Below are 24,649 nucleotides of genomic sequence, written 5' to 3'. Positions count from 1 at the left end.
GACATTCGCTGACAAAATCACCCCATTACAGCAGGCTGCAGAATGCCCACCACACACAGAAACACGCGACCCAATTTGGGGCAGGGGCACCCAATGGGGCGGAGGAAGGATGAGCAGGAGCGCCGATAGCGAGATGCAACCATTCGAACAAAAGAGATTCCAAGATGTCGCACTGAGAAAATCCTCCTGCGGAGAGCTCCCCCCCCGCCCCCCACCAACCCCCCTTTCCCGGCAGCGGGGGATGCTCGGGGGCTGCGGGCACACGGGTGGCTCCCCCTGGCGCGGCCGCATCGCTACGCGGGGCGGAACCGCAGCGCGGAAAACACCGCCGAAAGGACGACGGCGCTCCCTCGGTCCAGAAAGGGAGACCTTCCCCATTTTCCGTCGGTGCCGAAGGGTTATTTTGCGGGTCGGTGGGGGAGAGAAGGGGCCTTTGGAAATAGCGGGCAGTGCCGCACGAGATGCGTACCGCGGATAGGGAGCGGGCTGGGGGACGCGGGGGAGCTCCGCCATCTCTCCACAGCCCCGTGCGGGGCCAGAGCGCGGCGAGGAGCCGGGGGGTCCCTCGAGGTCCGTCGAGGAGGGGCGGGGGGCGATGGGGGGCGGCTTTGTTCCATCCCGGGCCCGATCCCCGACGGGGCGGGCCCCGCGCCCCCGCCCCGCGCATGCGCCGGGCAGAGACAAAGGAGCGGGCGCTGGTGGCCCCCCCCGCAGCGCGGCAGTGGGTCGGGGCAGGGGTATGTGGCGCGAGTCCGGCGGCAGGGCGAGGACACGCGTATTCGTGGGGAGAGACGGAGGAGAGAAGGCAGAGGGGTGCTGGGGATGTGCGGCTTCCTGGGAGAGGTGGGGAGGAAAAGTGGGGGAAGAGGGATGAAAAACGGTGAAGAGGAATCTCTCGGGAGAAGAAGGCGCTCGATGAATATTCATGGTACGCCGGGATGGGAGCCGGGCGCTGGGGCAGCACAGCCTCCCGTACCCCGATACACCCACCCACCCACTACCGCGTCCCGCGCCCGGTGCCGGGAGGTCCCGCCTGGCAGGGAACCATCGCGCTGCCGTCCCCACAAGGAACGCCCCCGCCCCGCGCCCAGTTCCCACCGTGAGCCTGAGACTGCGGGTCTCCGCTCATTGTTAAGAAATTGGGCGCAAAACCCTCTCGTTCCCACCACACCCATCGCTTCCTGCCCCCCGCCCCCCACCCCGAGAAAAAGCCATCGGGCATTTAAAACCCCACGGCGTCGCCCTCGGTCCGCTTTGTGCCTCGAAACCTCTCCCGGGCGCCGTCCATCTCTCGAGGAACCGCTCTCCCCACTCTCCTCGCATCCCCGCACCGGGCAGGAGGTATAAAGCACGGCGGGCTCGAAGCCTCCCGCTCCGCTGCCCATCGCCACGCGCGGGTCGCGCCGCTCCTTACCCCGCGTGCTGCCGCTGCCGCTCTCTGTGCCTGTGCCGCGCTGCCGCCCGCCCCGCGCAGCCCGGAGCCGCTGTGCGCTGCGGCTGCCGCTCGCTCGCCGGGCGCGGAGTGCCTCGCGCTGCTGCTGGAGCACTGCCGCCGCTACCGCGGCTGCTGCCTCTGCATTTCTCGCTCTCGCTCTCTCTCCCCCCTCCCTCTCTCTCCTCCCTCCCCCCTTCCCTGTGACAGTCTGTGGGCAGTTCAAAAGCCACACGCACTTATTTATTTATTTCCCGGCCCGGCGGGCGGGGGTAGGAGAGAGAGGGGTGCGCTGCGCGGCGCTCGCGCGTAGGGGGCGCACGGGGCCGGGATGCGAAACACCGGGGGGGCCGCACGAGCATCTTGCAGCCTTATATATCCCACCTCCCCCCGAAAATAAAGCGATATCGGGGAGGACGGTGCCGTCGAGGAAGGGCAGGGAGCGGCTCCTGAGAGGCGCGGCGGTGCGGAGCTCTCCGCTGCCCTTCCACTGCCCCCCTCCCTCCACCAACAGAGTTGGAAGCCGCGGCGGGGCTGCACGCGGATCCCCCCACGAGAGAGCCCGTACAAGAGGTACTCTGCCGCAGAACAAAAGGCAGGACAAGTAGGAAGCGATCCGGCTATCGGGGCACGGACCTCTCCGGGGCTCGAGGTGCGCTGCCCCCATTCCCCCCAGCCCCCCATCCTCCCCAGACCCACCGGCGCCGCACCGCCGCCCCCCTCCCCGCCACCCCGGCCCCCGCCCGCATGGCGATGCGCGGAGCTGGGGCGCCCCCTGCTCGGCGTCGGGGCGGCACCGCCTGCGTTGCGTTGCGCTGTGCTGCGGTGCGCTGCGGTTCGGCACGCCCTTTTTATCCCTTTTTCTTTTTTTCTTTTTTTTTTAATTTTTTTTCTTTTTTTTTTTTTCTTTTTGCATCCCCGCTCCGCAGTGTGCCACACCTGCCCGAGCTCCGCCGAGTGACGTTAGGTAATCGAGGAAAGAAGAAACGGCAGACACACACACATACACACGCATATACACGCACAAAAAAGGCAGCAATGCCCCTAGGCGTGCCGGATCCGGCGGGCGGGGCCGCGCCATCGCCCTACTGCCACGGGAGCGGCGTGGAACGATGCGGCAGAGGGGGAGAAGCGGGCGGTGCTGCGGTGCTCGGGGTGTGGGTGCTTCTCTGGGGACAGCGATCTCTGAATGCACGCAGCCCAAATGCGGAACGCATCCAACGCTCCCTTTGCCGCTTTGCTGCATGAACACACCCTACAGATGTGATCGATTTCATAGAATCGGAGGATCATTTGAGTTGGAAAGGATCCCTAAAGGTCATCTAGTCCGATCCCCCTGCGATGAACAGGGACATCCACAACTCTATCAGGTTGCTCCGAGCCCTGTCCAGCCTGACCTGGAATTTAGACAAATTCGGGTCCCCAAATCACAGAATCATAGAATCACAGAATCACCAACGTTGGAAAAGACCTGCGAGATCATCCAGTCTAACCGTCCACCTACTGCCAGTATTTTCCCACTAAACCACGGGGATTTAAATCTGCCTTTGGACATTCTTTTGTCCTAACCAGGGAGATGTGGGGTATGCACAACTTCTCCTCCCGTGTGCAAGGAATGAAGGAGGAGGTCGCTATCCGGAAGGAAGGAAAAGCACGGAACATCTGACAAAGGATGGGAAGCTCTGGCCGCGTAGCTCTGTCCCGGTCCTCCCTGCAGCACAGCTGTTTGTCCTGAACCCATGCTGCCTCTATGGCAATCCCCGGCTTCCACCATCACTCAGCCCAGTCACCTCTCGTCACCTCTCTCTCCCTGCAGCCTTTCAGCCCCCTCTGACTACCAGGCGGCACCGACTGTCACGTTTCCATCTTTGCCACGGGGGAACAAACCCATCCCCGAGCAACCCCTCGCTCTTCCATCCGGACGCAGCTGGTTCTGACCGACGGCTCCTCGCAGTGCGTTAGGTGTGACGCGGGGAGGCCGCCCCTTACCCCTCATCCCCACAGCAGGAACCCAGATGCGCACAACTCGCCCCCAGCACCCACCGCTCCCCGGGCGCTGCGAGCCTTAGCAGGGAGCACCTGCTCCTGGAAAGCAGCGCATCCCCGTTGTGCTCTAGGAAGAAAGAGCGACGACCCAAAACAAAACCCACGTTAAAAACCCCACCGGCGCCGCTCTTTCACGACCAGCCTGGAGAGTAAGCGCTCCCTCCTCACACAGCCGTCACAACGAGAGCAAACCCGGAGCCCCCGCCGCTCCCCGGAGCCGCCCGCCTGGCCCGGCCCCGCCCGCTGCTGCGCTTCGCATGGGCACCGCGGGAGGGAGCGCTGCGCTCAGTTTACGCGCAATCCAATTTCCCTGTGTCGAGCGCAGGGAGAGGCGCTCCGTGCCCGCAGCCAGGTGGGACGTGCAGGCCCTGGAGCCTGCCTTATCCCTATGTTCCTGGCTCTGACTTAGCTCGTAATGTGAAGCACATGTGCTTCCCAGGAGGTCCTGCTCCAGCCATCGATTTAAGAGGCTTCCCTGCTTCTTAGAAGTCCGTGTGCAAGTTTTCCCAAAGATGGGTATAGATGCTGTTCCGACAGTTCCATTTATTTGTGGTTATCTGGGCTATTTTTGTCTCCTACCCCAATTACCCTCAAGCCTCGGAGCTGCTTATGTACAAAAGAAGCGAATGTGCATCCCTTGTGACTTACATGTTCCAGACCCTTCCATGACCATCTGCAAGTCAGATCTTGGAGTCTCTTCTCCACTTTTACATGCACGTTTCACTGCAGCAACAGCTGAATCAGGGCTTCTCTGTTTGGCTTGTATGGTCAAAAAATGTCTTTCATGTAACAGCTATAGTGAGTGTATCGGTGTCACAACAGTGACCAGAATTGGCTTCTTGTGCAGTATTTCTTCTATTCTCACTCAGAATGTCAGTAATCAAATCAGATCACACTGTCTGGATGCACCAATGTGACAGCTACAATGCACTGTTGGGTACTCATGAAGTAGAATAAGTGAGGTGCACAGGAAAGGATGCCAAATACATCGAGCAAAGAAAAGCTCTGCTTCAGTACTCGGTGTCTGATCATCGCACTGAGGGTGACTAATGTATGTTACTGTCTGGATATGCCATTTGAAATGCAAGCTGGAATCCTGCCTTGGGAAAGAGGCACTGGCTGCAAGCATAGGGTCACAGCCCTGGAGACACATCACTCACACTTTCCCTGCTCAACTTCCCTGCACCTCCCCAGTCCTTCCCAGGGCTCAGGACTCATTTTCTGCCTAGCCCGGTCCATCAGTCCCTGCCCCAGCAATGTCACAGCTTTCTCTGACTCCATCTTCTGCTGCTTCACACTGGACCTCCTGAACAGAGCCTTCACCTCTTGCCACCCTTAAGTTTGGGTCCCTCTCCCTTCTGGCATCCAGTCTGTTACAGCTGCTTCTTGGCAGCCCTGCTATGGTCACAGAAAAGAGCTTACAGCCATACATTAGAGCAGCTTTGGTCCTGTTCAGCCACATTTCTTAGTCCCTGGATTCCTTTCACTTTTTGGCGCTAGGCTTAAAGCTGTCCACTTCTTATACATCACTGCTTATGCTTAGCAGAAGCTGCAGATTCCTTGTGAGAATCAAACTCCATGACTGCATCTGAGGCAGTTAAAGCTGTTAGTATTTGTAAACATTTGGACAGAAGTGGCTCTCCCAGAAAATAAGAGCCAGATAGAACTCATACCTCAAAACCATTACTCCTAAGTGAACCACCGGACATGTCAATAGCATGAGCTGCTGAGCTCACAACACTCGTCTGCTTTCAATCTACAGTCAGTGATGGAGATTTCTCTGAAATGGAAATGTTAGCAGCACAAAGGACCCGGTGCTTCAGACCATGTGATGTAGGTATGCTCTGTGGCTGCACCTCCATGACCCATCTTTTCATACCAGAACTGGGCATGTTCTCAAGGCACGCACCACAGATTTAGCCACAGGATTCTCTGTGTTGGAGCAAGACATGCTGTCTGCTTCCTGAACGCTTCTTTGAAATGCTACACTACTTTGATATTTTTATTTTTGCGTTTTTACATGCCAAACTGAGTTATCAGTGTCAGAGAGTTGGAGCTTTAAATAAGCCTTGTAATGTGCACTACCAGCTGTTCGTGGCTGAATGACAGAGGGTCTGCAGCCAAGCTATACCTTTTGCCTTTATTGGGTGGATTTTGTGGGTACTGCAAATAAAAGTGCATACGGGGACGTATCACAGAATTACAGAATTGCAGAGGTTGAAAGAGACCTCAAGAGATCCCTGAAACATGGCCAGATCAAGGCCGTTACAGTGCATAAATCAAATACTAACACACACAGAATGAGTCAAGCTTTACTGAAAAACTTCAGAAAGAAAAAGATAAAGGCCAGTGAGATCAGTGGTGATCCAGAAGCTGATAACATGTTGTGCTCCAGCACAGAAGTTTCAGACACCTCTTGCCTTATTGCCTGCAGGTCACTGACTGGTGTAACTGGATGACTTCATGCAGTGGAGGCAGGCACTGCTTTACTTACCCAGTAGCTCATATTTGTTCAGAGATAGCTGACAGCCTCGGGGACAGGCACAGGCTGCTACTGTCACCTGAACACCAATCTGTCCTTCAGAGAGTATCGGTTAATTGCAGTAACAACTGATATCTAATCATAAAAAAAGCCCCTTCCAGTTTCAGTTTAGTGAGTTTAAAAATTTGAGAAATAATTTTCCAGTGAGAAAAGCAGAACATAATCTTTTTTACATCAAAATCACTGAAAGAAGTCCCATTGCCAATAGAGCTGACACACAGCTCACAGGACAAGACATCTATTTGTCTGGGAAGTTATAACATTGTGTAAGGAGTAGTTCCCAAGTCATAGAAGCATAGAATCATTAGGGTTGGAAAAGGCCACTAAGAACATCTAGTCCAACTGTCAACCCATCCCCATCCCCACTAATGCACGTTCCTCAGTGCCACATTTACATGTTTCTTGAACACTTTCAGGGATGATAACTCTACCACCTTCCTGGGCAGCCCAGGGCTTCATCGCTCTTTCTGAGAAGAAACATTTCCTAATATCTGGCCTGAACCTCCCCTGGTGCAACTTGAGGCCATTCCATCTCATCATATTGGTAGTTACCAGGGAGAAGAAGCCAACCTCAACTACCCTCCTTCAGGTGGTTGTAGAGAGCAATAAGGTCCCCCCGAGCCTCTTCTTCTCCAGACTAAACAATCCCAGTTCTCTCAGCTTCTCTCCATTAGACTTGTGCTAGACACCCTTCACCAGCTTCCTTTCCCTTTTCTGGGCTTTCTCCAGGGCCTCTGGAACATCCCATTTCCTAAAACAGTCAAAGTCTCTTGCCCCTTACAGAAGAGCTGTGACCAGCAGCCTTTGGTGCAGCGTTTCAGCTGGGACATCACAAATGTCCTATGGGGCTTCTGTGAAGAGGCATACTGGCTTACTGCTGGTCAACAGAGGTCCTGGTACAGGATAACTGCTATTTTGTACAGACCAAATCTGTTTAATTCAGCACTCTGGAAAACAAGGCTAATACCACAGCTGGTGGTAAGTCAGGCTTTAGTAAGTACGTCCTGAATTCCATGAGCTCCGTAAGCCTGAAGCTGAGATACTTATATGCAAAGACCACAAGAGAAATTACTGAACAGCTTTTGTTCCAAATAATGGTAGCCACCACAGTAGCAGAAGGGCTTTCAAACAGCCATTGTTCTGTGAAATGACAATGGCATAATAAAAAAAAAGTGGACAGTAAATGTTGTAGAGTTTAGGAGATGCTTCAGATCTTCTTTGTGCTCTCCCTGCTCATCCTCTCCTTCCCTTTCATACCATCCCTTCAGCTTGTTAACTGGACAGGCTGCAGTTCTCAGAAGAGCTATAGTAGAAGTTCGTACTTACTTTCACCAATGAGAAGGAATTGTGCAAGAAAACTGCAGAAATTCATGATGTAAGTCATAATCAAAACAAAAAATTGCCACAGTCTCCTTGCTTTTTGGTCTTTCACATGTTTTCCATCTATGTGTTCTGTCTTGCTGCAGTGTTAGCTTAGAAGGGCAGAAACGTTTAAAGCTCATCAACACCTCTGCACTGTAGGTCTTAGCTGAGTCAAATAGGTTGGTAGGACCAAGGTGCTGGCTAGACTCCTGCTGCAGTGTAAGGATCACAAAAATTGTAAGGATGAACCAGATCCAGATAGTGAGAGTAAAAGAGCTGAGCATACAAGGAGTATAGATTTTCTGAGTGCTGTTGCCCTCATTTTATGAGCATGATACGCAGACTCTTGTTCATAGCTGGTGAAAATGCAAAACTAATGGTAGTAACTATGTTGAAAAACAGGGCTTTCTATAGAAAAATACCTTTTCTATAGCATAGTTTTGAAAATCTTTGCCAAAGTTACCAGCTACAGCACAGACCTTGGGAACTAACCCACAGTTAGCAATTTATTTCATAGCCATGCAGTAATTTATTCATGGGAGCCACCAAATAGCCCAACTGGATAAAGAAATGGGAAGCCTGAAGAACAGTTGTTTTCTGCTCCTGTTGCCTGTAACCATTCACATTCTTAAAACTGCTTTCAACAGAAACTGTTGAAGTACTTTTATCTGATACAACTCATACTTGATGCTGAGCTACATGAAAGGTGCTCAATATTTACTTCTTTCAGCCTTCTTGTACCAGAAAAAGTCAGAACTAGATTTACTTCTGCTAATCAGTAAATAACAGGAATATTGAGTCCACCAGAGGTTAGTTTTGCTGAAAACAATCTTGTGAAGTATATACTACAATTCCCTATTTTAAGAAAGAGGCTGAGCCAGAACACTTCTACTGTGAGCCAGAATATATTGGAGTTGATATAAATATGAGCAGTTTGAGGTTGTTTTCCATACAATTGCTTAATTATCAGTTTACATGCAAACTTTGTTTCCTTCTCCTTTCAAAATGCAGTCTCTGAATACAAAATTTTCCTTTCTCTCCAACTCCTAAAAAAATATCTGCTTTGGGACAAAAGGTGAAAATAGTCCATAAACTGAAATGAATTTATTAGCTGAATGTTTTTCTTGACAGTCCGAGTTGTATATCCTTAGCTGATGGACAGCATATGTGCAAAATGAACTCCTTGAAATGCGAGTTTTCAGCTTGGACAATCTCATACCATACTACAAATACCATTGTGAGGAAACTTTGGGAGGTCAGTAGTCCAATTTTCTGCTTAAAATACTCAATCATTAACACTAAATTAATTCCACTATGGCTTCGTATAGTTGAGTCTTGAAAACCTCTGAGGTTGGAAAATCTACAGCTTCTGTCATACCTCCCTGCAGTGCTGCACTACCATCTTAGTGAAAATGTTTTCCTAATGTCCAATGTGAACCTTCCAAGCCACAGCTTACATTTGTTACTCCTGTCCACTTATTGTTTGGTACTGTGAAGAGAAGTCTGGCCCTGTCATCTTTGTAACTCTCATCTGTACAGTCATAGGCTGCTGCTCAATTTCCTTTCAGCCTCTTCTTTTCCATACTAAATAAACTGTGCTGCCTTAGCTTCTCCTTAAAGCTTGTATGCTCATTGTCCCCAGCCATCTAAACAGCTTTCCACAGGACTTTGTCCAAATTTTTAATATCCTTTTCAAAAGGTCAGCGGGGGAGCTCCCATAAATGAGCACAGAAATCTACTTTTGCCCTATGGTAACCCATGAGTTTATTTATTCAGGGTGGGAGCACATTGTTGGCACACGTTCCACTTGACATCCACTGTAGCACCTGGGTCTTTTCCAGTGGAGCTGCTGCTCTGACACTTTGCAGCCAGTTCTGATGCTTGTGGTTGTTCTGCCCCAGCTGCACTTCTTCCCCCTGAGTCCCATGGGTTTTCTGTTGTTCCAGTCCCTAAGTTTCTCAGGTCACTGTGAGCTGAAGTTCTGCTGTTTGTCCCATCAGTTCCTACCCCTACTTTAGCATCATCTGTAAGATGGTGTGTTTAGGGTGCATACTGCCACACCATCAGGACTGCAAATGAATCATTGGACTATGCAGGTGCTACTATTACAAAATGCTGATCCCTGAGGGACTCCACCCCTACCAGTCAGACCTCAAGATATCGCTTTATACCTCTAGAGCCCCAGTTTCTGCCCTGCACAACTGTCTGTTTCTCAAGCTCAAATTTAGCTCCTGAGTGAGCTTTGGGATATGATAGTGTACAGGAACTGCTGAACCATGGCCTGAACCTCTGATTGATCACCTGAGGTGAGCAATGGATCAGCCACCGTAGTACAGGTGAAGGCAATCCACCTGTGCTGCTAGAAGGTGTGGAGCCTGGCTGCACCTCTCCTAGACCCATTTAAGAGCTGACTACCGGGGGAAAGGATCTCTTCTGGAGATCCCTCCTCTGGAGTTTTGCAGTGAGCTCAGGATGCAGGTAAGCTTTCTATCTGTTCTCTTTTTGTTTTTATAATCTGCTCTGTTAAACTCTCTTGTTTATTTCATAATTATAACGTCTTTATATTCACTGGCTAATACAGATAGGAAATACTGTTAAATGCTTTATTAAAATCCATGCATTTTATACCTGCTATCTTCCCATTGCCTGCACAAAACCATTTTTCCAGAGAAGGTAACCCACTTCACCAAGGACAGCTTGCTCTTTAGATGTTTATGCTGAGCAGTTTTCATTACCTGCTTGTCCTTCGGGGGTTTGTAGATAACCAGAGAACATTCTTCACAGCAACCTCTCCTGTCATCATTTTCATAGGTAGAGGCAAGCCAATCACATCAGCTCTGTCAACACACTTCTCTTCCCATGGATTGACTACTTCCAGCTTTCCTAGGTAGAATCAAAACTGTTTCTACTCCACTTCCATCTTGATTTCAGCAAGTCCATGCTGAGTTCTAGGATCTGAATTTGTCTGTGAAGGTTGAAGGAAAAAAAGACTAAAGTATTTTAGCCATTTCCGTGGTTTTTACTACATCATGTTATCTTTCGTCTGTTGACTACCTTTTCCCAAACTTCCTTTTCCAGCAAATGTACCTGTAAAATTTCATTACTTTCTGTGTCCCTAGGCAGTGGTAGCTTCAGCCCCATCTTATCTTTTGACCATCCTGATTTCATCTTTACTGCATTTGTCCTTATGCTGAGCAATATTGTTTTACTGTTCTTTCATTGGCTCTTTTTGTTTCCCTTCTTGTACTTTTTTTTTCTTTTTTTTTTTTTTTTTTTTTTTTTTTTGGAGTGTGTTTTAGTCCATTGACAAGCTCCTGGCTTAGTCAAGCAGACTTCCTGCCAAAATTCCCAGTCTTCCTGCACAATGGCATGGTTTGCTCCTGAGTCCTCAGAAAGTTTTTCTGTAAAAAATTAGCCTGCTTTCCTGGGCACTCTTCCCCTTCATGGCTTCTTCCCAGGGCATTCCGCCTAACAATTTCCTAAAAATAAGCCTAAAATTCTGTTCTCCTGAAATCCAGAGTGCTAAAGCCTGCTGCTTTCCTTCCCAAGCATTCTTCAGATCCAGAGATCATTCATCCTGTAGTTACTGCAACCCAAGCTGCCAACTGTGACTACACTTTCCATTAGCACTTTCCACTGTGAGCAATTGAACATTACCTATGGGCAACCCTAACGTTTCTATGTTAGGAAATTATCACCATCACTCCCAAGGACTTCCCTTGATTTCTTGCAAAATATTATGTTGTCAGTGTCTAGAGGGTTGAAACCACATGAAGGCATTAGTCTAAAAACAGAAGACCTTTACTTCTTTCTGGAAGGCCTCATCCACTGTGTCTTCCTGGTTAGCCATTTTTACGACTCTCCTCACTGTACCTCTGCTCTCTACTTTTGACCCAGATATGTGCTCAGTGAGAACATCATCCAGGTTTATACTGGAAAACCAGGCAGATTCTTCAGGAGCCCTCCTCCTCTTCTCTGCTTGTCCTTAACTAAACAGCTTTTATCCAGGAACTCATATTATATGAGAATCAAAGACCCTCACTCAATGTGCCCAATCTTTATGTCTGTTTATAGCTTGCTTACATTTCACTTTCACATGCTATGTGGAATTTGCTGTGTTAAATGTTGTTTCTTATTTTGCGTGAAAAAAAGTCTAGGACTTCTCCTCCTTACTCTTCTGTGAAGAGGAGTAGATGAAGTTTGAAAGGATGGAACATAGGTGTTCTATGTGGCATGGCCCAAAGCAGAGAGCGGTGAGGTGCTGGAACAGGCTGCCCAGAGAGGCTGTGGATGCCCCATCCCTGGAGGTGTTCAAGGCCAGGTTGGGGCCCTGGGGCAACCTGGTCTGGAAGTTGGTGGCCCTGTCTGTGGCAGGGAGGTGGGAACTTGATGATACTTGTGGCCATGCCACAGAGAACACTTATGTTCCACCCTTTCAAACTTCATCTACTCCTCTTTACAGAAAGGTAAACCCAAGCCATTCTATGAAAGCACAGATCAGGATGTGAAATGAACCATCAGACAAGTCCCAACACACAAGTTCAGTTTTCTGCCTACACAGCCGTCTGCACTCATGGAAAATACAGGAGTGGTATAGAACAGCAATGACTTTGCCTGTACTGTGATACTACATCTGTATTGAATGCAGGACTGTCAGGTTGAGGAACAGCAGAAAACAAAATTGCTCTGAACTTCCAAGTAACAAGCACTTCAAAAATTCAAATAAAAATGTAAGTTTATTTCATTTCCTATTGTATTTCATTTTGTATGTGTAATATCTATCTATATCTATAGCAAAACAGTTCACAGTGAACTTATGTAGAGCTTCAACCAAGCTAAATGAATTTGAAGTGCTAATGAACAAAATGAATCAGTTCTCCATAACCCAGCACGTTGCTATGCACTCAATAAGGGCAAAACATCCTTTGGAAGGACTAACTATCCCCCTTCATGTGGGCAGTTTAGTAGTTTTGGGCTGTAGAACTGAGTGGGAATCCAGATACCCTTGGGCTGCTTTCAGGTTAGCACACATGTGGATTTTGTTATGTTTCAAAAGCAGCTAGTTTGAAGTATGTTTCAGCTACAAGCATGGAAAATTATATTTTATTTTATGTAATAAGCTTCAAGTCAGACTACATGTGGCTTCTGGATCTCTCTTGAATTTGCGATGACACAATCTTGAACACTATCCAGTTTCTTCAGCACCACAAAAAAGAACACAGCATCCTTGTAGAAAATGTACAAATATTTGTGTGAAAAAGCACATTTTCCCTGGGCAGGCAAGTATCATTAATGTCAATGAAAATACAATTTAGATGACTTGAAACTATTGTCTCAATCTTTGAGTGAATGGCAGATATGGAGAATGCATGTTTTCTTAGGCTTGCCATTGAATAGCATGCTCAGAAATCATACAGGGACAATAAAAACAGTTTTCTGGACTGTAAAGGACAGGATAACATTGTGTCACTGTGGATGCTCTACATGCATAAAGGTTTGCATGGAAAATGCAGCATTTCCAATATTTAAATTCTTTCCTCCACCACACCCATAGCTCTGAACCTGTTGGGGAGCTTCATCCAGCAGAGACAGCAATCTTATATGAAAAATGTGCATGGGTGCATTAAGGAAATGATCTATTTTCTATAAGAATTCAGTTTTTGCATCACTCTAAGAAAAGGTTGCAGCGTGATCTTGAGCATCAGGGATGTTAGATGATGCTTACGTGATCATTATGAATGCTTTAGTTGTAGGAAAAAAACTTTGGGCACTGTCCACATCTTTAGGTAGAGTGAGGAACCACAACTCAAAAAGCTATGAAGGGCGTATTGAGAATGTCTTTCTTGTGGCATGTGTACATATTAAGAAAAATTTCACATAAAAGAGGCCAGATGAACTGCACAGATGTTGGATGGTGTGATTTTACTACACACATGTTTTGCAGTTGCTGTGTTGCACATGCAGCGTAACGTGTGGTAGACACTGAACATCAGCTACAGGTATCAGAAAACAAGCTTCCACTTGTTATGGAAACACCGATTACTTACAGAGCTCCTCGTTTCAAAATGTACAAGTATTTTTGAATAATCAGTTCTTGTCAAGGAGTAAAATTTAATCACAAATCAGTGAACACCTTGAGACTACGCTAAAAATTGCAACTGTCATCAAACCAGGGGGGTGTGTTAATTGCACAAAAGCAAGGTCAAATATCCCACTAGTTTTATGTTTCTTTATTTTTTTTTAATGTTTTAAGAAAAATGTTTAAAATTAAAAATGTTTAGTTACTTTTGTATGAGCAATATTGTATTCTGATGGCTGCTCCAAAAGTAATGCCTCCTGTTTTATGGTCTTGACCCATAACATCAGATGTGGATGTTGGTGGTATGGCAGTAGAGGTTGAACCTTCCCAACAATATTCCATTTCATTTTGGATTTCATTTTCATGTGGCAGATAGCAGCAGAGGGACAGCCTGAAAGAAAGGTACCTGATGTGGAAGTGCGTATGGAGCAAGGGTGTGTCATTGAATTCCTTCATGCAGAAAAAAATTGCATCTGTTGACATTCACTGATTCTTTCTTAATTGTTATTGAGATCAAACAGTGAATGTAAGCATGCTGTGGCAATGGGAAGTGTGTTTCTGCAGTGGTGACTGTAGGTCAGATTGTTACAAGTGCAGCATGCGGACAACTTTTCATCACTGGCAGAAGTTCATAGTGTATGGTGACTATGTTGAAAAATAGCATTGTGTAGCTGACAATTTGCTCTAACAAACTGCATTATTCATAGAACACATGGAATCATAGAATGGTCTGGGTTGAAAAGGACTACAGTGATCATCTAGTTTCAACCCCCTGCTATGCATGGGGTTGCCAACCACCAGACCAGGCTGCCCAGAGCCACATCCAGCCTGGCCTTGAACGCCTCCAGGGATGGGGCATCCACAGCCGCCTTGGGCAACCTATTCCAGCATGGCTTTTTGTATCTGTTCCTTTTTTTCCCCTGGAAATAAACAGGAGGCATTACTTATTGGAGATGCAGCCCAAGACAATTCCTGCTCAATAAATGCAAGCCAGGCAAGTCAAAAGGTTGGACATTCATGCCCTATGCATTCAAAGGAGGGCAATGTAATTCTGAGTCCTGAATGGTGAGTGGTTTTGTTACAGTCTTGGCTTTCTTATGCATGTGAATGCTCTCCTGTAGTGTCTTAAGCAAAATAATCTGGCATGTATTTAGTTCTCTTTAGTTAAACATAGCTTTCAGGTTACTTCCTGGTGTTTAAGCAGAGCAGCGCTGTCTGCTGTACTTGCATCCCACTCCAATAGAAACTGGTGAGCCACACAGATGATCTAATCTTGGTGACAAGTGCACTGGAGAGAGTAGATCAGTGCAGCTCAGTGGAGCAGGCATTGCTAGAAATGGCAATACCAGAAGGCCACAAGTTCCTGCTCATTAATCAACTATCAGGGTTATTTTTTACTGGAAAAGGAATGAGTCAATTTCAGCTATTTGCAATCTGAGTGAACTTGTGAATAAAGTAGCATGCTTATCCTTAAGTCCCACACAAATATAAACTACAGATTCCAAATTTCCTCTTTGCAATCTGATTCTCTATATATTTATGTATCTATAATGTTTCCTATTCTAATCTTAGGCAAGTTGCACCAAAACCATCTATCAAATAATTCAATCATCCTAGTTTGCCTGCCAGGGTGACAGTGGACCTATGCTTCTAGTGCAGGACATGACAACTAATTCTAAATCCCAGTCTGGGGATAACTACAGATGATGCAAAGATGAACACTCTCTCTGCCCTGGGCTCCTGGCATGCCCAGTCTCACTCTACCTTATCTTGCAGTGAGACTCCTGGAAAATCATGGTCCTGCCCACCCAATTTTCCATACACAGGAAGTAAATAGCAGTTCCTATCTTGTATTTCTTGGCCAAATGAAGGCTGTGGAGTATAGTTTGTAGGATCCAGGTTGTTGGCCACTGAACATTTGCTGCATTTCTTCTCAGAAATATATTATTCCAGAGATCCTCCGCTGATACTATAGCTGGTATAACTGAAGGAGATAACTCTAGAAGCAGGGCAGCTTTTTGCAGAGGAGAGAGAGAATTGAAGACCTCTTATTTCATCTGCCAAAATCACTGCTTATTAGATAAATTATAAGTTACTTACCTTGTTAGCTCAATTAAAATAACAGCTTATTAGTTGATTAATGAATCAAAATTTGACTGTTGTTGCAGGAAAAGAGCCATTCTCTTGCAATAAAACATTTAATTTTTTCCTAAAACAGTTGCTAGTACTTATATGCAAATGCACTGCACATTACAGGAACATGCTGTTAATAATTAGGCCATCAACATCTTTATAATTTCATCTTATCTCACAGTCACAATAAGATCTGAATAGGACCACAGTTGCACACTCACTAGTAGAAAAGCAGCCAATTTGGGAAGTGTAAAACATCCAAGATTCCTCAATTGAGTTTAAATAATTGGAACATAATGTGTTATTTTTGTTGACGTTAGTTGTGTTTCCGATGAACAAATAGGCTGGAAGGATACTAACAGGAAATACTATTCACAAGATAAGCAGCTGTTAGACCCCAGAGCTTCAAGAGTTCAGAGGGCCAAAAAACTTCTTTCTCTGTCTCATTTAATGAATAGTCAGCATTCCTCACCAGCCAAAGGAAATGCTTTGGAGGCAGTTTTTACAGATGCAATCAAATCTTCTGTTTGTGTGAAAGAGGACAGAGTTTGCCATTTGTTTGTGAAGTAACAGTTTCAAAGGTTATGCTTTCACCACAAAAATCTGGAAACGTTGTTCCCGAATGCTTGAGAACCAGCCTATTTTGTAACTTATTGTTTAATTTCTGGAAGGAGACCTAGTCCAGAACATGCTGTTGTTTTTACATTGGAAACAAAGATTAATGCGCATTTCTTGGAGAGTCTTTGTGTTGGGCTCATATTCATCTACAAAGTAACTAGCAGACATCCGCTTCAAACTTTTGGTTTTCTGTTTGTGTTCCATGTATCCGATGGCTTTTCTGTCGAACTCACAAGGGAAACACTGACAAAAATGCGTTGGTATAGACCATATGATTGATTAGTAATAGCATAAAACAGGTATGTCTCCAAGTTTCACATGGCTGTGCAGTGTGATATATCTTCAGCTAACATAGAAGGCATAACCTCATTTACTGCCGCTGTGCTTATTTTCAACAGTTGAAGTCGCAGATCTGGTGAGTCGCTGGCAATTCTGGGAAACATTTGTGGTCTTTGGAAATATGGTGTTGGATTCTTGTATGTAATCCATGTTCAATGACAGTCCTTCACAGTAAGCAGGTACTAAATAGAACTGTAGATATTATGAGTTCATTGGAAATCATGAAAATAAAAATGAGAATTGAACAAGTTAATGCAGGTTCTGTATAATCTATTTGTAGAAAGGCAGTGAAACTTTAGATCCCTGAATTCCTTCCAGTGGAAAGAAACAAGCTCAAAGGAACTTGGCATTCATGAAATCTTAATCCAAAAGGGCCAGAGAAGTAGCAAGCTATGCTCCTCACAGGGAAGCTCACGTAATTTCTTAAAGTCCTTTACAAGCTTGAAGACAGAAAACATGATGGACATTTAGTTAAACTGGACTCAAATTACCTTCAACATATGGGAAGCCAAATTACAGTATTTCCTTCTAAACATTGGTAGTCTAACAGTGAAATCTGACTTGTTATCTGTATTTTCCCTTTCCAGTCCTGGATGGAAGAAATCTTTACATGCAGTGCACAAGAAATGTGTTTTTATGTGTCTCTATCATTAGAAAAATGTAACTTTGCATATGGAATTCTCATCAAGCATAGAGTGGATTTATTTTCTCAAGAAAATATAATGGCCTTAACTGTAGTAATATATATACATATTATGCTATTCATTTTCAGAGAGATGAAGTATAATAGGAAAAAACCTACTCGACACAGAGTATGACTAAACTGCAGCAAAAATTTTTTGCACAAATTCTACCTTTGATAAACTGAGAATATCTTCAAGCATTACTACAGAATGACCTGGGTTGAAGAGGACCACAATGATCATCTAGTTTCAGCCCCCCCACTATGCACAGGGTCACCAATCACCAGACCAGGCTTCTCAGAGCCACATCCAGCCTGGCCTTGGATGCCTCCAAGGTGAAGAATTTCCTCCTAATATGTAACCTAAACCTCTCCTGTCTCAGTTTAAAACCATTCCCCCTTGTCCTATCACTATCCACCCTTGTAAACAGCCGTTCCCCCTCCTGTTTACACACCCCCTTCTGGTACTGAAAGGCCACAATGAGGTTTCCTTGGAGCCTTCTCTGCCCTGTACAATCAGTGAATATACAGATGTTTTAATTAAGAAATATACAGGAAAGTTAGGCTAAACAGGTTATCACACCAAAGAAGAATGGATGGAACCCTTGTCCTGGGCTTGCTGAAAAGACTGCAAGAGAATTGATCTGCAAAAAAGATCCTTCCCTACTGGTAGTCAGCTCTTAATTGGGTCTAGGAGAGGTGCAGCCAGGCTCCAGCCCTTCTGGCAGCACAGGTGAATTGCTTTCACTTGTGCTCCACTCAGTGCTTGCCTCAGGTGATCAATCAGAAGTTCAGGCTGTGATTCAGCAGTTCCCATACACTTCTCCAAGCTAAACAATCCCAGTTCCCTCAACTTTTCTTCACAGGAGAGGTGCTCCAGCCCTCTGATCATCTTGGTGGCCCTCTTCTGGACCCGCTACAAGAGCTCCGTGTCCTTTCTGTACTGGGAGCCCCAGGCCTGGACACAGTGCTCCAGCTTGGGTCTCACAAGAGCCAAATAGAGGTGGACAATCACCTCCCTCTCCCTGCTGGCCACCTCTCTTCTAATGCAACCCAGAACACAGTTGGCCTTCCAGGCTGCAAATGCACAGCTTGTGTTCAGCTTCTCGTCTACCAGGACCATCAAGTCCTTCTCCACAGGGCTGCTCTCAAGGAGATCTTCCCCCAGTATGTATGAATACCTGGGGTTGCCCTGATCCAAGTGCAGCACCCTGCACTTGGCCTTATTGAACCTCATTAGGTTTTCATGGGCCCACTTCTCCAGCTGGTTTAGGTCCAACTGGATGGTTTCTCTTCCTTCCAATGTATTGACCACACCACTCAGCTTGGCGTCATCTGCAAACGTGCTGAGGGTGCGCTCAATGCCGTTGTCTGTTACTGATGAAGATGTTGAAGAGCACTGCTCCCAGGACCGACCTCAAGGGACACTGCTTGTAACTGGCCTCCACCCAGACACAGAGCCATTGATCACAACCCTTTGGCTGCATCCAGCCAGCCAGTTCCTAATCCATCGAACAGCCCATCCCTCAAATCCATGCCTCTCCAATTTAGAGAGAAGGATGTGGTGATTATGGAACAGTGAAGCAGAGTACAGCACAGCCATTACATGCACTGAGCAGGACTGCTTTTACACTCAATATTCTTCTGGGCCATATCACTCCCAAGCTGATAGGCAACTGAATATTCAGATGCTCTGGACCAATGTAGATCCAGTAGCTCTGAACATTTCCTCTGACTTCTTTGTCATTAAAGCATCCTCAGAAGGTGCAGGTGTAACTGAAATTGGAAATTATTAAAAACATTATGAAAAGGAAATAAATGATTTTTCAGCAACATCTTAATCTCAAACTTCCAAATGATGCTGTTGTCTAGCACATCACTTTTCTAGCAATTCCTGAAGTGCACAGAAATAGAATCAAATTTTGAAAATGTATGTACGTTGATTCATGTCCTCACACTTGAAAATATGTTTTCTCTGGAAATAGTTTAGTCATTTTCTTTTCCCCTTCTTCTGTTTTTTATTAAAAGCTCTTTTCAAAATGGAAATAGACGATTTGAATTTGGTTGAGCTTAAAAGAAGCATTTCGTTGCAAAAGAGGGCATTCTCAATTTTCTTATGTTTATGTGCATATGAATTTAATTAACGTGCATTTGTATAGTAAAACTCATATAAAATTTCACTAATTAAAAGTCATTGCAATGTCTCGGAAATGTATTTAAATGTTTAGTCTAGAGGAAACTATAATTTCCCCTGGCTTACGTGGTAAATTAACCCCTATACTTTTCATGGAGGAGTCCTCCAGACAACAGTGCTATACTGGAGAGTACCCCACTGAGTATGGGCAGAAATTACTTCTTTTTTCACCCTTTTTTTCCCAATGTGGGCATCTGTGCTGTTTTTCTCAGTTTCCTCTGAGACGCTATTTTGGTAGACTGAAGCCCCCATCTCACCATTGTAAAAAAGCGACTCTGGGATTAACTGACTGCTAGCACATGTTCCATTTTTACAACAGCCCCACTGGATTAAACCAGTAGGCCCCTGTGTTGTTTTTTAGAACATTTTCATTTTTGTCTATACATAGGAAGTGCTAAGAACTTTTCTTTGCATTAGCTGATAGGGGAAACTTTCCAAAGACTCCTTTGGAAATGCTAAGACTCCCATTTAGTTCAGTAGGAGAATCCACCCTGAGCTGTCTCTGAGACCCAAGGAGAAAACTGACTGCATCATACTTAGCTGAGATATTGTCTCGGGCTTCTGCCAGTAAGACTTCACAAAATGCTCAAGTTCATCTTTTTATGCTGTTCTTTCAAATTCATACAGACAGACGCCAAGGAGTTTTTTTAAGCAACGCTGAGTCCACGCCCTACTGACACAGAAGGGGAAGATGGCTGATGGTTGATGGTAAATTATCAGAGATAATTTACATATCAGCAGGTATTTGCTGCTGGGCAGCGATAAAGTGGCCACCTAAGAAACATCACAGCTTCCTTTGTTGTTCCGATATCCATTCAGTTATGTTCACATTATCTTCTTTCCTCACAAAGCAAATCCAGAATACTTGTGAAGAAGAATGCCTCAGCCTACTCTGAAACCCTTGGAGAAAAGTTGGCTTTTCCTTTCTCCTACTTATTTCTTACTGGAAATACATCTGATTGTATTAAGGTAAATTTTCACTTCTGTACAGCACCAGGTATGACACCATCTCACAGACTGCACTGAGCTAACCTATAGCACAGGGCACCCTCCGCCCTCCTTTCTCAGCAGACCTTGACACATACTGGCTTAGCTAGGTGATAACATTTGTTCCAATTTGTAAATCATGTGAACTTTCCACATGAACTTTATTTAATCGGCATTCTCAAAAGGTTTAATTTTCCCCTCCCCCTTAGTAACTGGTTACAAGACGTAGTCTGGTGTTCTCATGTTTGCAGCTACTTTTCTACGAGGCTTTGAAAACTTCTTCCTCTGTCACCTACAGAAATATGTGGTCTTCATTCATCTGAAATCAGACCAGGAAAGTAATTGAAGCTGTGAGTCTCTTTGTGATGCAGTTAGAATTATGTAGTTAGAAATCCAGCTGCTCCCCTGCCTTCTTCTCCCTTTTCCCTTTGCTCATAATTCACATTCCTTTTGGCTTCTATTTTCCACACTTGACCTCAGCCCATAAGTGAACATGTTGGAAGTCTGAGTAAAATCTGTTGAGCTGTTTTTGAATTATGCAAGTGTGAAAAAACACAGCCATATGCTTTGACCAAAAGTGTCATGCTCAAATATAAATAAACAGAGGGAAAATACAGAGCCTTGTTTTCTTTTCTGTAGAGGTCACTTAAGAGAGTTTCTCAATTCTTTTCATTTTAGTGCAATAGTTTTGCAGAACAATGGGAAATGATGGTAACATGGCGATGTATAACATGGTGACACGCCAGACCAGCATCATAACCCTTACCTTTCCCCAGTTTCTCAGCAGTGCTCTGACATTTTGCTTATAAGTGCATTCTGGACCACACACAAAGGGCATCATTCAATCTGCCGTCTGTGCTGACAGCAGCAGAATTTCAGTTTCCTCTCTGCTTGATGAAAGTTTACCATTGTGTTAAAAAGGGAAACCTAAAGTGACTCACTGTTTTCTGTTCCAAACAAATTTTGTTCATCTAAACAAAGTGTCTAAAGGGAAGACTGGGCAAGGACGCTACCTGGCAAGAACTCTCTCTCAGGGCTTATCCAGAGCTATGGCCTCAGAGACTAAATAAAAGTGAAAGTCATAGCCATCTTCAAAAGAAGGCTGGAAGGTCAAGCTGAAGAGATGCAGGCTGGCTGGTCCCACTTTGGTAGTCACTTGGATTTGCCAAAGGTAAATTATGCCTGACCCAGCTGATTGCCTCCTGTGATCAGGATCTCAGTTTCTGGATGAAGGGAGAGCACTGCATGTTGTTTACTTTGTCTTCAGCAAGGCTTTCAACACAGTTGTACACAATATCGTTGTATCCAAGTTAGGAAGTTAAGGCTTGAATGGATGCACAACCAGATGGGTTAAAAAGCTCCAAGCGCTCGCCTCTTGAGAGGAGGCTGAGGGACCAAGTCATGATCATCCTGGAGAGGAGGTGGCTTCAGAGGAACCTAGAAGCAGCCTGTACCCGCAGGGTGGTCATTTACCATCAAATGTGGGAGGACAAGACACAATGGGATACACTGAAACAAGAGAGGTTCAAATTGGAAAAGGAAGAAAAAACAGGAAGGAAGAAAAGGGAGAAAATTAGAAAGGCAAAACACCAGCTTGAACTCAACTTGGCCACTGAGGTAAAAAAGAACAGAAAACTTCTTACAAATACACTAACAGTAAGAGGAGGACTAAGGAGAATCTCCATTCTTTACTGGATGCCACAGAGAAATGTGATCACTGAGGATAAGAAAAAGGCAGAGATTCTGTCTTTAAAAGTCAGACCAGTCATCCTCTGAGTGCTCTACTCTCAGACCTGAAAGTCTCAGATATGGAGCAGAATACATCACCTGTGATTCAAGTGGAAACAGAAACCTACTTCTCCACCTGGACAGTCAGCAGTCCATGGAGCCAGATGAGATCCACCCAAGGATGCTGAGGGAGCAGGTGGAGGTGATAGCCAATCTACTTTCCACCATCTATGAATGTTCCTGGTCAATTGGAGAGGCCCAAGAGAACTGGAGGTTTGCCAATATGACTCCCATCTACAAGAAGGGTCACAAGGAAGATCTGGGGAACTACAGACTTGTCAGCCTGATCTCTGTGCCAAGTAAGGTTATGAAGCAGATCATCTTGAGGGAAATCACACAGCACGTGCAGGAGAGCTAGGGGATCAAGCCTAGACAGCACGGGTTCATGAAAGTCAGGCTCTGCTTGGCTAACTCGATCTCTTTCCATAATTGAATGACCAATCTGGTAGATGAGGGAAAGGCTGTTCAAATGGTCTACCTGGACTTCAGCAAAGCTTTTGACACTGTCACCCATAGTATTCTACTGGAGAAGCTGGCACCCTAAAGCTTGGCAGCCTGTTACATTCAAATATAAACACGGTTTGTCTTCCGAAGTCTTCTTCTGTTAGGTATACACGAATTTCAGGTGCAAATCGTGGAGCCTGAGGGTACTAGTACTGCAGCCAATGTGGTGTTAGGAAACAGAGGGAAAATCTTGATGATATACTGACTGCAGAGTAGTATGTTCTCACACTACTGTTCACCTTTCACTCTGGTGCCCTTTACAGCCCTGCATGCAGTATTTGGAATGTTTTTCTATCTCATGTATCAAAAGCATTAAGGGGAATGATTTCACAATCAACTCTGTTCTGTTAATTCCATACTCATAAGAGTAGGATCCAGCTACTCTGAATGTGGGGAAAGAATGCTTGCATTTGTTTCACAAAGCGGAAGCTAAGCCAAAACTGCTATTGTTTGGAGTCTCGTACCACCAAGATCAGAAGATGACAGGCTGATATGGCCCAAAGCAGATTTGATCACGTTTAGTGACACAAGTCTCCCATTTTTAATAGAGTAAGCAGTAACTTAATCAGTCTAAGAAATAATTCAGGACTTCTAGTATATAAAATATTAAGTATAATAGAACATGGGTCTATTATACTGTTATTCTTACTTGAACACAAGGAATTTTAATATGTGAGCAAATCATCATTTTCCAGGCTCGCTCTGAAGCTCAGTGAAGTAATTGGCCTTTCCTGTTCACTGCTGGCACTGAGTCAGACTTAATGTTCAGTAGTGGAAATAAGATTGGTAGATCTGAATCACATTTCAGTTACGACAATAGATCAACTTGTATTAGGAAACAGTGGTTATGGTTGTAAAGAAGATTAGTTCCCAGGAAGAAGAAGTGGAATGGATAATGAAAGTCTGTAATAATGATAGGTCACGAGGGAGCAAAAGGAAGCCAAAATTGCTGGACAAGTGGGTGAATATCACATTAGAACAAGTCAGGCAGTATATATCACACAATAATGTGGACAAATGACTGAAAACAGCAGTAGAAATGGAAAAACTATGATCTCAAGATAGCAGGACAAGATCTTTTTCAGTAACTTGAGTACACAGCTGGAGACTAAGGATTTAGATAGTTACAAGGAAAAGCAAGCCCTTAAGTGCTAAGGAACAATGTAGGATAAATAGTTTCTTCTTTAAAATGTTGTCTATAAAAAAAGTTTATTTGAGTGAAATGAAAGGCATTCTTGCAAATGGAAGTAACAAAACTTGATCTGACACACTTACCACAAAGCCATCTACAACAAGTCTTACTACTCATACAATCTAAAAACCAATTGAATCACAGTGGTGATATATGACAAATTTTTAGGTGCTGTTAGTTTAATCTATATTTCTTACCCCAAGAACATGAAAATGCAATTAAAAACATGATAAAATCTCTGCAGCTGGGGTAAGGAATTTTTTTGTCATAGTTCATTTTTTAGAGTCATCCCATACTTAAACAGATCATATTTTTATGACAAAGGCAAGAAAAATTGAAAATTGAAAATTTACCTTAAAAAAGAAAAAATATGATTGATTTTACACTTAGCTGTGCCAGAAGTGTTATTCTCTTAGATCAACTTGGACCTTGGAATACAGGTATTCCTCTTATCAATAGAGTCACAGTGTATTAGCAGCGAAAACTTAGTACTGAGATATTACAGCTGAGAGGACGAAAATCTAATGAGTAAGATTATACTACTTTGGAGTGTGCCACCAGCAGACCATTCTAAACACTTTTGAAAATGTAATTTTGATTTGGAAAGTGAGACCTACATGCATGATTTGAAGCCTGGAAGCCACGGCAAAGAATGAGAAGTGTAAATTCATCCTGGTCAGTGAATTTAAGTCTACAGAACTTAGTCGCTGCCTCTATCATACATAAAAGAATTCAAGTGCAACAGGATTTG

General features: G+C 45.1%; 1 protein-coding gene and 1 long non-coding RNA gene across 2 annotated transcripts in view; one reads left to right on the top strand and one right to left on the bottom strand.

The window, feature by feature from the left end:
- BASP1 (brain abundant membrane attached signal protein 1) overlaps positions 1–1,596 on the bottom strand; it is a 47,249-nt gene extending 45,653 nt beyond the window's left edge. The window contains exon 1 of the mRNA XM_048939215.1: positions 1,415–1,596. The gene's annotated coding sequence lies outside the window, so the exon portion shown is untranslated. The remainder of the gene's footprint in view (positions 1–1,414) is intronic.
- LOC125690629 (uncharacterized) lies at positions 1,238–12,126 on the top strand. Its single transcript, XR_007375725.1, has 2 exons — positions 1,238–1,341; positions 2,362–12,126. It is a non-coding gene; the product is annotated as an uncharacterized LOC125690629 (long non-coding RNA).
- The last annotated feature ends 12,523 nt before the right edge of the window (positions 12,127–24,649 follow it).

Source organism: Lagopus muta, chromosome 3, assembly GCF_023343835.1.
Source record: "Lagopus muta isolate bLagMut1 chromosome 3, bLagMut1 primary, whole genome shotgun sequence".
In the NCBI taxonomy this organism is placed as follows: domain Eukaryota; kingdom Metazoa; phylum Chordata; class Aves; order Galliformes; family Phasianidae; genus Lagopus; species Lagopus muta.
This window is presented reverse-complemented; position numbering and strand designations above follow the sequence as displayed.